Source organism: Onychostoma macrolepis, chromosome 11 (assembly GCF_012432095.1).
Source record: "Onychostoma macrolepis isolate SWU-2019 chromosome 11, ASM1243209v1, whole genome shotgun sequence".
Classification (NCBI taxonomy): Eukaryota; Metazoa; Chordata; class Actinopteri; order Cypriniformes; family Cyprinidae; genus Onychostoma; species Onychostoma macrolepis.
The window spans coordinates 5,536,360-5,548,859 of record NC_081165.1 but is presented as its reverse complement, the minus strand read 5'-3'; the positions used below and the strand labels follow the sequence as shown (position 1 = coordinate 5,548,859).

The following is a 12,500-nucleotide window of genomic DNA, read 5'->3' as shown; positions in this document are numbered from 1 at the left end:
AGTTTACTGTATCTGTTCAGCGATCACAGGATCCCTTTGGGCAATTCTCGTCTTGCTAAATTAATCTCACATTGATAAAGTCAGACATCAAAAGGCATAGGTCGCTACACAACCCTGGCCTCACACCGGCCACACACATGAAAAGTGACCCAGAAGCCCATGCCTCATTCTCAGCAGTTCCCATATGGTCTAGCGGTCAGGATTCCTGGTTTTCACCCAGGCGGCCGGGTTCGACTCGGTATGGGAAAGCAGGCTTGTGTTTGCTTCCTTCTCGACCGGCCAGCATGTCTTACTGCGGCGGAAGCTTTTTTGGGCAGCTATTGAGCTACAGAAACCTGATAGGTTCGATCCCCTTGCTCTGTCCCTTCGATAGCTCAGCTGGTAGAGCGGAGGACTGTAGGAGGAGTGTTGGAAATCCTTAGGTCGCTGGTTCGACTCCGGCTCGAAGGAGGGCATTTTACGCGTGCCCACCAGGTTTTGGGCCTGGCTTCTCAAACAATAAGCAGAGCTTGATTTCACGGTCCGCCGTCGGAAAGCAAAAGAACATTCCCTGACCGGGAATCGAACCCGGGCAGCGGCGGTGAGGCGTCGAATCCTATCCACTACACTAATAATGAAAGGCTGGTCGCATGCCTCTCTTGATATCATGAGAACAACAACAACAATACAGGCCTCGGTCTAGCTGCTCAGGATTACTGGTTTTCTCCCAGGCTGCCCTGGTTCGACTCTTGGCATGGGAAAGCAGGCTCCTCTTTGCTTCCTCCTCTAACGGAAAGCGTGTCTTACCACGGCGCAAGCTTTTTGGGCAGCTATTGAGCTACAGAAACCTGATAGGTTCGATCCACTTGCTCTGTCCCTTGATAGCTCAGCTGGTAGGCGGAGGACTGTAGAAGGAGTGTTGGAAATCCTTAGGTCGCTGGTTCGACTCCAGCTCGAAGGATGGCATTTTACGCGTGCCCACCAGGTTTTGGGCCTGGCTTCTCAAACAATAAGCAGAGCTTGATTTCACGGTCCACCGCGGAAAGCAAAAGAGCATTCCGTGACCGGGATTCGAACCCGGGCAGCGGCGGTGAGGCGTCGAATCCTATCCACTACACTAATAGGAAAGGCTGGTCGCATGCCTCTCTTGATATCATGAGAACAACAACAACAATACAGGCCTCTTTCACGTCCAAATCGGACTAGACTGGTGCAAGCACGAGAACCTCTGACCGTGGGCCAGTGGCGCAATGGATAACGCGTCTGACTACGGATCAGAAGATTCTAGGTTCGACTCCTGGCTGGCTCGATTTCTCATTTTAGTACCTTGACAGACCGGCGATAGTCTGTTTTTCCTCAAGATAACGGTTACCATGCAATACCAAGTATGCTTTATAATGCTTGATGTGTGTATTTTCACCTGAAAGGGACTTTAACGACCAGTTTACTGTATCTGTTCAGCGATCACAGGATCCCTTTGGGCAATTCTCGCCTTGCTAAATTAATCTCACATTGATAAAGTCAGACATCAAAAGGCATAGGTCGCTACACAACCCTGGCCTCACACCGCCACACACATGAAAAGTGACCCAGAAGCCCATGCCTCATTCTCAGCAGTTCCCATATGGTCTAGCGGTCAGGATTCCTGGTTTTCACCCAGGCGGCCGGGTTCGACTCGGTATGGGAAAGCAGGCTCCTCTTTGCTTCCCTCCTCTAGCAGGCGTGTCTTACTACGGCGCAAGCTTTTTGGGCAGCTATTGAGCTACAGAAACCTGATAGGTTCGATCCACTTGCTCTGTCCCTTGATAGCTCAGCTGGTAGAGCGGAGGACTGTAGGAGCCCCCAGCTGTTTTTGGGCCTGCCTTCTCAAACAACAAGCAGAGCTTGATTTCACGGTCCACCGCGGAAAGCAAAAGAACATTCCCTGACCGGGAATCGAACCCGGCCGCGGCGGTGAGAGCGCGAATCCTAACCACTAGACCACCAGGAAAGGCTGCTTGCCGCTTGATAGCACGAGAACAACGGTAACAATACAGGCCTCGGTCTAGCTGCTCAGGATTACTGGTTTTCTCCCAGGCTGCCCTGGTTCGACTCTTGGCATGGGAAAGCAGGCTCTCTTTGCTTCCCTCCTCTAACGGAAAGCGTGTCTTACCACGGCGCAAGCTTTTTGGGCAGCTATTGAGCTACAGAAACCTGATAGGTTCGATCCTTGCTCTGTCCCTTGATAGCTCAGCTGGTAGAGCGGAGGACTGTAGGAGGAGTGTTGGAAATCCTTAGGTCGCTGGTTCGACTCCAGCTCGAAGGATGGCATTTTACGCGTGCCCACCAGGTTTTGGGCCTGGCTTCTCAAACAATAAGCAGAGCTTGATTTCACGGTCCGCCGTCGAAAGCAAAAGAACATTCCTGACCGAATCGAACCCGGCCGCGGCGGTGAGAGCGTCGAATCCTATCCACTACACTAATAGGGAAAGGCTGGTCGCATGCCTCTCTTGATATCATGAGAACAACAAATAACAATACAGGCCTCGGTCTAGCGTTCAGGATTACTGGTTTTCTCCCAGGCTGCCCTGGTTCGACTCTTGGCATGGGAAAGCAGGCTCTCTTTGCTTCCCTCCTCTAACGGAAAGCGTGTCTTACCACGGCGCAAGCTTTTTGGGCAGCTATTGAGCTACAGAAACCTGATAGGTTCGATCCTTGCTCTGTCCCTTGATAGCTCAGCTGGTAGAGCGGAGGACTGTAGGAGGAGTGTTGGAAATCCTTAGGTCGCTGGTTCGACTCCAGCTCGAAGGATGGCATTTTACGCGTGCCCACCAGGTTTTGGGCCTGGCTTCTCAAACAATAAGCAGAGCTTGATTTCACGGTCCGCCGTCGGAAAGCAAAAGAACATTCCTGACCGAATCGAACCCGGCCGCGGCGGTGAGAGCGTCGAATCCTATCCACTACACTAATAATGAAAGGCTGGTCGCATGCCTCTCTTGATATCATGAGAACAACAAATAACAATACAGGCCTCGGTCTAGCGTTCAGGATTACTGGTTTTCTCCCAGGCTGCCCTGGTTCGACTCTTGGCATGGGAAAGCAGGCTCTCTTTGCTTCCCTCCTCTAACGGAAAGCGTGTCTTACTACGGCGCAAGCTTTTTGGGCAGCAGTTGAGCTACAAAACCTCATAGGTTCTACCCCCCTGCTCCGTCCCTTGATGGCTTAGCTGGAAGAGCGGAGGACTGTAGGAGGAGTGTTGGAAATCCTTAGGTCGCTGGTTCGACTCCGGTATGGGAAAGCAGGCTCCTCTTTGCTTCCCTCCTCTAACGGAAAGCGTGTCTTACCACGGCGCAAGCTTTTTGGGCAGCTATTGAGCTACAGAAACCTGATAGGTTCGATCCTTGCTCTGTCCCTTCGATAGCTCAGCTGGTAGGCGGAGGACTGTAGGAGGAGTGTTGGAAATCCTTAGGTCGCTGGTTCGACTCCGGTATGGGAAAGCAGGCTCCTCTTTGCTTCCCTCCTCTAACGGAAAGCGTGTCTTACCACGGCGCAAGCTTTTTGGGCAGCAGTTGAGCTACAAAACCTCATAGGTTCTACCCCCTGCTCCGTCCCTTCGATGGCTTAGCTGGAAGAGCGGAGGACTGTAGAAGGAGTGTTGGAAATCCTTAGGTCGCTGGTTCGACTCAGCTCGAAGGAGGGCATTTTACGCGTGCCCACCAGGTTTTGGGCCTGGCTTCTCAAACAATAAGCAGAGCTTGATTTCACGGTCCACCGGAAAGCAAAAGAGCATTCCGTGACGGGATTCGAACCCGGGCAGCGGCGGTGAGGCGTCGAATCCTATCCACTACACTAATAGGAAAGGCTGGTCGCATGCCTCTCTTGATAGCATGAGAACAACAACAACAATACAGGCCTCGGTCTAGCGTTCAGGATTACTGGTTTTCTCCCAGGCTGCCCTGGTTCGACTCTTGGCATGGGAAAGCAGGCTTGTGTTTGCTTCCTTCTCGACCGCCAGCATGTCTTACTGCGGCGGAAGCTTTTTGGGCAGCTATTGAGCTACAGAAACCTGATAGGTTCGATCCACTTGCTCTGTCCCTTGATAGCTCAGCTGGTAGAGCGGAGGACTGTAGGAGGAGTGTTGGAAATCCTTAGGTCGCTGGTTCGACTCCAGCTCGAAGGATGGCATTTTACGCGTGCCCACCAGGTTTTGGGCCTGGCTTCTCAAACAATAAGCAGAGCTTGATTTCACGGTCCACCGCCGGAAAGCAAAAAAGAGCATTCCGTGACGGGATTCGAACCCGGGCAGCGGCGGTGAGAGCGTCGAATCCTATCCACTACACTAATAGGGAAAGGCTGGTCGCATGCCTCTCTCTTGATATCATGAGAACAACAAATAACAATACAGGCCTCTTTCACGTCCAAATCGGACTAGACTGGTGCAAGCACGAGAACCTCTGACCGTGGGCCAGTGGCGCAATGGATAACGCGTCTGACTACGGATCAGAAGATTCTAGGTTCGACTCCTGGCTGGCTCGATTTCTCATTTTAGTACCTTGACAGACCGACGATAGTCTGTTTTTCCTCAAGATAACGGTTACCATGCAATACCAAGTATGCTTTATAATGCTTGATGTGTGTATTTTCACCTGAAAGGGACTTTAACGACCAGTTTACTGTATCTGTTCAGCGATCACAGGATCCCTTTGGGCAATTCTCGTCTTGCTAAATTAATCTCACATTGATAAAGTCAGACATCAAAAGGCATAGGTCGCTACACAACCCTGGCCTCACACCGCCACACACATGAAAAGTGACCCAGAAGCCCATGCCTCATTCTCAGCAGTTCCCATATGGTCTAGCGGTCAGGATTCCTGGTTTTCACCCAGGCGGCCCGGGTTCGACTCGGTATGGGAAAGCAGGCTCCTCTTTGCTTCCCTCCTCTAGCAGGCGTGTCTTACTACGGCGCAAGCTTTTTGGGCAGCTATTGAGCTACAGAAACCTGATAGGTTCGATCCCTTGCTCTGTCCCTTCGATGGCTTAGCTGGAAGAGCGGAGGACTGTAGGAGCCCCCAGCTGTTTTTGGGCCTGCCTTCTCAAACAACAAGCAGAGCTTGATTTCACGGTCCGCCGTCGGAAAGCAAAAGAACATTCCTGACCGGGAATCGAACCCGGGCAGCGGCGGTGAGGCGCGAATCCTAACCACTAGACCACCAGGGAAAGGCTGGTCGCATGCCTCTCTCTTGATAGCATGAGAACAACAAATAACAATACAGGCCTCGGTCTAGCTGCTCAGGATTACTGGTTTTCTCCCAGGCTGCCCTGGTTCGACTCTTGGCATGGGAAAGCAGGCTCCTCTTTGCTTCCTCCTCTAACGGAAAGCGTGTCTTACTACGGCGCAAGCTTTTTGGGCAGCTATTGAGCTACAGAAACCTGATAGGTTCGATCCCTTGCTCTGTCCCTTCGATAGCTCAGCTGGTAGAGCGGAGGACTGTAGGAGCCCCCAGCTGTTTTTGGGCCTGCCTTCTCAAACAACAAGCAGAGCTTGATTTCACGGTCCACCGGAAAGCAAAAGAACATTCCTGACCGGGAATCGAACCCGGGCAGCGGCGGTGAGGCGCGAATCCTAACCACTAGACCACCAGGGAAAGGCTGCTTGCCGCTTGATAGCACGAGAACAACGAGTAACAATACAGGCCTCGGTCTAGCTGCTCAGGATTACTGGTTTTCTCCCAGGCTGCCCTGGTTCGACTCTTGGCATGGGAAAGCAGGCTCCTCTTTGCTTCCTCCTCTAACGGAAAGCGTGTCTTACTACGGCGCAAGCTTTTTGGGCAGCTATTGAGCTACAGAAACCTGATAGGTTCGATCCACTTGCTCTGTCCCTTGATAGCTCAGCTGGTAGAGCGGAGGACTGTAGAAGGAGTGTTGGAAATCCTTGGGTCGCGGGTTCGACTCCGGCTCGAAGGAGGGCATTTTACGCGTGCCCACCAGGTTTTGGGCCTGGCTTCTCAAACAATAAGCAGAGCTTGATTTCACGGTCCGCCGTCGGAAAGCAAAAGAACATTCCCTGACCGAATCGAACCCGGCCGCGGCGGTGAGAGCGTCGAATCCTATCCACTACACTAATAGGAAAGGCTGGTCGCATGCCTCTCTTGATAGCATGAGAACAACAACAACAATACAGGCCTCGGTCTAGCGTTCAGGATTACTGGTTTTCTCCCAGGCTGCCCTGGTTCGACTCTTGGCATGGGAAAGCAGGCTCCTCTTTGCTTCCTCCTCTAACGGAAAGCGTGTCTTACTACGGCGCAAGCTTTTTGGGCAGCTATTGAGCTACAGAAACCTGATAGGTTCGATCCTTGCTCTGTCCCTTGATAGCTCAGCTGGTAGAGCGGAGGACTGTAGAAGGAGTGTTGGAAATCCTTGGGTCGCTGGTTCGACTCCGGTATGGGAAAGCAGGCTCTCTTTGCTTCCCTCCTCTAACGGAAAGCGTGTCTTACCACGGCGCAAGCTTTTTGGGCAGCTATTGAGCTACAGAAACCTGATAGGTTCGATCCACTTGCTCTGTCCCTTGATAGCTCAGCTGGTAGGCGGAGGACTGTAGAAGGAGTGTTGGAAATCCTTGGGTCGCTGGTTCGACTCCGGTATGGGAAAGCAGGCTTGTGTTTGCTTCCTTCTCGACCGCCAGCATGTCTTACTGCGGCGGAAGCTTTTTGGGCAGCTATTGAGCTACAGAAACCTGATAGGTTCGATCCGCTTGCTCTGTCCCTTCGATAGCTCAGCTGGTAGAGCGGAGGACTGTAGGAGGAGTGTTGGAAATCCTTAGGTCGCTGGTTCGACTCCGGCTCGAAGGAGGGCATTTTACGCGTGCCCACCAGGTTTTGGGCCTGGCTTCTCAAACAATAAGCAGAGCTTGATTTCACGGTCCACCGCGGAAAGCAAAAGAGCATTCCGTGACCGGGATTCGAACCCGGGCCGCGGCGGTGAGAGCGTCGAATCCTATCCACTACACTAATAGGGAAAGGCTGGTCGCATGCCTCTCTCTTGATATCATGAGAACAACAAATAACAATACAGGCCTCTTTCACGTCCAAATCGGACTAGACTGGTGCAAGCACGAGAACCTCTGACCGGTGGGCCAGTGGCGCAATGGATAACGCGTCTGACTACGGATCAGAAGATTCTAGGTTCGACTCCTGGCTGGCTCGATTTCTCATTTTAGTACCTTGACAGACCGACGATAGTCTGTTTTTCCTCAAGATAACGGTTACCATGCAATACCAAGTATGCTTTATAATGCTTGATGTGTGTATTTTCACCTGAAAGGGACTTTAACGACCAGTTTACTGTATCTGTTCAGCGATCACAGGATCCCTTTGGGCAATTCTCGTCTTGCTAAATTAATCTCACATTGATAAAGTCAGACATCAAAAGGCATAGGTCGCTACACAACCCTGGCCTCACACCGGCCACACACATGAAAAGTGACCCAGAAGCCCATGCCTCATTCTCAGCAGTTCCCATATGGTCTAGCGGTCAGGATTCCTGGTTTTCACCCAGGCGGCCCGGGTTCGACTCCTGGTATGGGAAAGCAGGCTCCTCTTTGCTTCCCTCCTCTAGCAGGCGTGTCTTACTACAGGCGCAAGCTTTTTGGGCAGCTATTGAGCTACAGAAACCTGATAGGTTCGATCCCTTGCTCTGTCCCTTGATAGCTCAGCTGGTAGGCGGAGGACTGTAGGAGCCCCCAGCTGTTTTTGGGCCTGCCTTCTCAAACAACAAGCAGAGCTTGATTTCACGGTCCGCCGTCGGAAAGCAAAAGAACATTCCTGACCGGGAATCGAACCCGGGCAGCGGCGGTGAGGCGCGAATCCTAACCACTAGACCACCAGGGAAAGGCTGCTTGCCGCTTGATAGCACGAGAACAACGAGTAACAATACAGGCCTCGGTCTAGCGTTCAGGATTACTGGTTTTCTCCCAGGCTGCCCTGGTTCGACTCTTGGCATGGGAAAGCAGGCTTGTGTTTGCTTCCCTTCTCGACCGGCCAGCACGTCTTACTGCGGCGGAAGCTTTTTTGGGCAGCTATTGAGCTACAGAAACCTGATAGGTTCGATCCCTTGCTCTGTCCCTTGATAGCTCAGCTGGTAGAGCGGAGGACTGTAGGAGGAGTGTTGGAAATCCTTAGGTCGCTGGTTCGACTCCGGCTCGAAGGAGGGCATTTTACGCGTGCCCACCAGGTTTTGGGCCTGGCTTCTCAAACAATAAGCAGAGCTTGATTTCACGGTCCGCCGCCGGAAAGCAAAAAAGAGCATTCCGTGACCGGGATTCGAACCTGGGCCGTGGCGGTGAGAGCGTAGAATCCTATCCACTACACTAATAGGGAGAGGCTGGTCGCATGCCTCCCTCTTAACAGCACGAGAACAACAAGTAACAATACAGGCCTCGGTCTAGCGGTCAGGATTACTGGTTTTCTCCCAGGCTGCCCTGGTTCGACTCTTGGCATGGGAAAGCAGGCTTGTGTTTGCTTCCCTTCTCGACCGGCCAGCACGTCTTACTGCGGCGGAAGCTTTTTTGGGCAGCTATTGAGCTACAGAAATCTGATAGGTTCGATCCCCTTTCTCTGTCCCTTCGATAGCTCAGCTGGTAGAGCGGAGGACTGTAGGAGGAGTGTTGGAAATCCTTAGGTCGCTGGTTCGACTCCAGCTCGAAGGATGGCATTTTACGCGTGCCCACCAGGTTTTGGGCCTGGCTTCTCAAACAATAAGCAGAGCTTGATTTCACGGTCCACCGGAAAGCAAAAAAGAGCATTCCGTGACCGGGATTCGAACCCAGGCCGCGGCGGTGAGAGCGTCGAATCCTATCCACTACACTAATAGGGAAAGGCTGGTCGCATGCCTCCCTCTTGATAGCATGAGAACAACAAATAACAATACAGGCCTCTTTCACGTCCAAATCGGACTAGACTGGTGCAAGCACGAGAACCTCTGACCGTGGGCCAGTGGCGCAATGGATAACGCGCCTGACTACGGATCAGAAGATTCTAGGTTCGACTCCTGGCTGGCTCGATTTCTCATTTTAGTACCTTGACAGACCGACGATAGTCTGTTTTTCCTCAAGATAACGGTTACCATGCAATACCAAGTATGCTTTATAATGCTTGATGTGTGTATTTTCACCTGAAAGGGACTTTAACGACCAGTTTACTGTATCTGTTCAGCGATCACAGGATCCCTTTGGGCAATTCTCGCCTTGCTAAATTAATCTCACATTGATAAAGTCAGACATCAAAAGGCATAGGTCGCTACACAACCCTGGCCTCACACCGCCACACACATGAAAAGTGACCCAGAAGCCCATGCCTCATTCTCAGCAGTTCCCATATGGTCTAGCGGTCAGGATTCCTGGTTTTCACCCAGGCGGCCGGGTTCGACTCCGGCTCGAAGGAGGGCATTTTACGCGTGCCCACCAGGTTTTGGGCCTGGCTTCTCAAACAATAAGCAGAGCTTGATTTCACGGTCCGCCGTCGGAAAGCAAAAGAACATTCCCTGACCGAATCGAACCCGGCCGCGGCGGTGAGAGCGCGAATCCTAACCACTAGACCACCAGGGAAAGGCTGCTTGCCGCTTGATAGCACGAGAACAACGGTAACAATACAGGCCTCGGTCTAGCTGCTCAGGATTACTGGTTTTCTCCCAGGCTGCCCTGGTTCGACTCTTGGCATGGGAAAGCAGGCTCTCTTTGCTTCCCTCCTCGACCGGCCAGCACGTCTTACTGCGGCGGAAGCTTTTTGGGCAGCAGTTGAGCTACAAAACCTCATAGGTTCTACCCCCTGCTCCGTCCCTTCGATGGCTTAGCTGGAAGAGCGGAGGACTGTAGGAGCCCCCAGCTGTTTTTGGGCCTGCCTTCTCAAACAACAAGCAGAGCTTGATTTCACGGTCCGCCGTCGGAAAGCAAAAGAACATTCCCTGACCGGGAATCGAACCCGGGCCGCGGCGGTGAGAGCGCGAATCCTAACCACTAGACCACCAGGAAAGGCTGCTTGCCGCTTGATAGCACGAGAACAACGGTAACAATACAGGCCTCGGTCTAGCTGCTCAGGATTACTGGTTTTCTCCCAGGCTGCCCTGGTTCGACTCTTGGCATGGGAAAGCAGGCTCCTCTTTGCTTCCCTCCTCTAGCAGGCGTGTCTTACTACGGCGCAAGCTTTTTGGGCAGCTATTGAGCTACAGAAACCTGATAGGTTCGATCCACTTGCTCTGTCCCTTGATAGCTCAGCTGGTAGGCGGAGGACTGTAGGAGGAGTGTTGGAAATCCTTAGGTCGCTGGTTCGACTCCGGCTCGAAGGAGGGCATTTTACGCGTGCCCACCAGGTTTTGGGCCTGGCTTCTCAAACAATAAGCAGAGCTTGATTTCACGGTCCACCGCCGGAAAGCAAAAGAGCATTCCGTGACCGGGATTCGAACCCGGGCCGCGGCGGTGAGAGCGTCGAATCCTATCCACTACACTAATAGAGAAAGGCTGGTCGCATGCCTCTCTCTTGATATCATGAGAACAACAAATAACAATACAGGCCTCTTTCACGTCCAAATCGGACTAGACTGGTGCAAGCACGAGAACCTCTGACCGGTGGGCCAGTGGCGCAATGGATAGCAGCGTCTGACTACGGATCAGAAGATTCTAGGTTCGACTCCTGGCTGGCTCGATTTCTCATTTTAGTACCTTGACAGACCGACGATAGTCTGTTTTTCCTCAAGATAACGGTTACCATGCAATACCAAGTATGCTTTATAATGCTTGATGTGTGTATTTTCACCTGAAAGGGACTTTAACGACCAGTTTACTGTATCTGTTCAGCGATCACAGGATCCCTTTGGGCAATTCTCGTCTTGCTAAATTAATCTCACATTGATAAAGTCAGACATCAAAAGGCATAGGTCGCTACACAACCCTGGCCTCACACCGCCACACACATGAAAAGTGACCCAGAAGCCCATGCCTCATTCTCAGCAGTTCCCATATGGTCTAGCGGTCAGGATTCCTGGTTTTCACCCAGGCGGCCCGGGTTCGACTCCGGTATGGGAAAGCAGGCTCCTCTTTGCTTCCTCCTCTAACGGAAAGCGTGTCTTACCACGGCGCAAGCTTTTTGGGCAGCTATTGAGCTACAGAAACCTGATAGGTTCGATCCACTTGCTCTGTCCCTTGATAGCTCAGCTGGTAGAGCGGAGGACTGTAGAAGGAGTGTTGGAAATCCTTAGGTCGCTGGTTCGACTCCGGTATGGGAAAGCAGGCTTGTGTTTGCTTCCTTCTCGACCGCCAGCATGTCTTACTGCGGCGGAAGCTTTTTGGGCAGCTATTGAGCTACAGAAACCTGATAGGTTCGATCCACTTGCTCTGTCCCTTGATAGCTCAGCTGGTAGGCGGAGGACTGTAGGAGCCCCCAGCTGTTTTTGGGCCTGCCTTCTCAAACAACAAGCAGAGCTTGATTTCACGGTCCGCCGTCGGAAAGCAAAAGAACATTCCCTGACCGGGAATCGAACCCGGGCAGCGGTGAGAGCGCCGAATCCTAACCACTAGACCACCAGGGAAAGGCTGCTTGCCGCTTGATAGCACGAGAACAACGAGTAACAATACAGGCCTCGGTCTAGCGGTCAGGATTCCTGGTTTTCACCCAGGCGGCCGGGTTCGACTCCGGCTCGAAGGAGGGCATTTTACGCGTGCCCACCAGGTTTTGGGCCTGGCTTCTCAAACAATAAGCAGAGCTTGATTTCACGGTCCGCCGTCGAAAGCAAAAGAACATTCCCTGACCGAATCGAACCCGGGCAGCGGCGGTGAGAGCGCGAATCCTAACCACTAGACCACCAGGAAAGGCTGCTTGCCGCTTGATAGCACGAGAACAACGAGTAACAATACAGGCCTCTTTCACGTCCAAATCGGACTAGACTGGTGCAAGCACGAGAACCTCTGACCGGCGGGCCAGTGGCGCAATGGATAACGCGCCTGACTACGGATCAGAAGATTCTAGGTTCGACTCCTGGCTGGCTCGATTTCTCATTTTAGTACCTTGACAGACCGGCGATAGTCTGTTTTTCCTCAAGATAACGGTTACCATGCAATACCAAGTATGCTTTATAATGCTTGATGTGTATTTTCACCTGAAAGGGACTTTAACGACCAGTTTACTGTATCTGTTCAGCGATCACAGGATCCCTTTGGGCAATTCTCGCCTTGCTAAATTAATCTCACATTGATAAAGTCAGACATCAAAAGGCATAGGTCGCTACACAACCCTGGCCTCACACCGCCACACACATGAAAAGTGACCCAGAAGCCCATGCCTCATTCTCAGCAGTTCCCATATGGTCTAGCGGTCAGGATTCCTGGTTTTCACCCAGGCGGCCCGGGTTCGACTCGGTATGGGAAAGCAGGCTCCTCTTTGCTTCCTCCTCTAACGGAAAGCGTGTCTTACTACGGCGCAAGCTTTTTGGGCAGCTATTGAGCTACAGAAACCTGATAGGTTCGATCCCTTGCTCTGTCCCTTGATAGCTCAGCT

At 52.3% G+C, this 12,500-nt stretch overlaps 15 non-coding genes across 15 annotated transcripts; 14 read left to right on the top strand and 1 right to left on the bottom strand.

Annotated features, from left to right (window-relative positions):
* Positions 1–363: 363 nt before the first annotated feature.
* On the top strand, positions 364–450 carry trnay-gua (transfer RNA tyrosine (anticodon GUA)). Its single transcript is given in 2 exon segments — positions 364–400; positions 415–450. It is a non-coding gene; the product is annotated as a tRNA-Tyr (tRNA).
* A 765-nt stretch (positions 451–1,215) lies between these two features.
* On the top strand, positions 1,216–1,288 carry trnar-acg (transfer RNA arginine (anticodon ACG)). Its single transcript has one exon. It is a non-coding gene; the product is annotated as a tRNA-Arg (tRNA).
* Positions 1,289–2,197: 909 nt separating this feature from the next.
* On the top strand, positions 2,198–2,284 carry trnay-gua (transfer RNA tyrosine (anticodon GUA)). Its single transcript is given in 2 exon segments — positions 2,198–2,234; positions 2,249–2,284. It is a non-coding gene; the product is annotated as a tRNA-Tyr (tRNA).
* A 398-nt stretch (positions 2,285–2,682) lies between these two features.
* Positions 2,683–2,769, top strand: trnay-gua (transfer RNA tyrosine (anticodon GUA)). Its single transcript is given in 2 exon segments — positions 2,683–2,719; positions 2,734–2,769. It is a non-coding gene; the product is annotated as a tRNA-Tyr (tRNA).
* Positions 2,770–4,051: 1,282 nt separating this feature from the next.
* On the top strand, positions 4,052–4,138 carry trnay-gua (transfer RNA tyrosine (anticodon GUA)). The gene is given in 2 exon segments: positions 4,052–4,088; positions 4,103–4,138. It is a non-coding gene; the product is annotated as a tRNA-Tyr (tRNA).
* A 282-nt stretch (positions 4,139–4,420) lies between these two features.
* trnar-acg (transfer RNA arginine (anticodon ACG)) lies at positions 4,421–4,493 on the top strand. The gene has a single exon. It is a non-coding gene; the product is annotated as a tRNA-Arg (tRNA).
* A 2,226-nt stretch (positions 4,494–6,719) lies between these two features.
* On the top strand, positions 6,720–6,806 carry trnay-gua (transfer RNA tyrosine (anticodon GUA)). The gene is given in 2 exon segments: positions 6,720–6,756; positions 6,771–6,806. It is a non-coding gene; the product is annotated as a tRNA-Tyr (tRNA).
* A 281-nt stretch (positions 6,807–7,087) lies between these two features.
* On the top strand, positions 7,088–7,160 carry trnar-acg (transfer RNA arginine (anticodon ACG)). The gene has a single exon. It is a non-coding gene; the product is annotated as a tRNA-Arg (tRNA).
* A 310-nt stretch (positions 7,161–7,470) lies between these two features.
* On the top strand, positions 7,471–7,542 carry trnae-uuc (transfer RNA glutamic acid (anticodon UUC)). The gene has a single exon. It is a non-coding gene; the product is annotated as a tRNA-Glu (tRNA).
* A 534-nt stretch (positions 7,543–8,076) lies between these two features.
* Positions 8,077–8,163, top strand: trnay-gua (transfer RNA tyrosine (anticodon GUA)). The gene is given in 2 exon segments: positions 8,077–8,113; positions 8,128–8,163. It is a non-coding gene; the product is annotated as a tRNA-Tyr (tRNA).
* A 412-nt stretch (positions 8,164–8,575) lies between these two features.
* trnay-gua (transfer RNA tyrosine (anticodon GUA)) lies at positions 8,576–8,662 on the top strand. The gene is given in 2 exon segments: positions 8,576–8,612; positions 8,627–8,662. It is a non-coding gene; the product is annotated as a tRNA-Tyr (tRNA).
* A 280-nt stretch (positions 8,663–8,942) lies between these two features.
* On the top strand, positions 8,943–9,015 carry trnar-acg (transfer RNA arginine (anticodon ACG)). The gene has a single exon. It is a non-coding gene; the product is annotated as a tRNA-Arg (tRNA).
* An 896-nt stretch (positions 9,016–9,911) lies between these two features.
* Positions 9,912–9,982, bottom strand: trnae-cuc (transfer RNA glutamic acid (anticodon CUC)). Its single transcript has one exon. It is a non-coding gene; the product is annotated as a tRNA-Glu (tRNA).
* A 596-nt stretch (positions 9,983–10,578) lies between these two features.
* Positions 10,579–10,652, top strand: trnar-acg (transfer RNA arginine (anticodon ACG)). Its single transcript has one exon. It is a non-coding gene; the product is annotated as a tRNA-Arg (tRNA).
* Positions 10,653–11,920: 1,268 nt separating this feature from the next.
* trnar-acg (transfer RNA arginine (anticodon ACG)) lies at positions 11,921–11,993 on the top strand. The gene has a single exon. It is a non-coding gene; the product is annotated as a tRNA-Arg (tRNA).
* Positions 11,994–12,500: the final 507 nt, after the last annotated feature.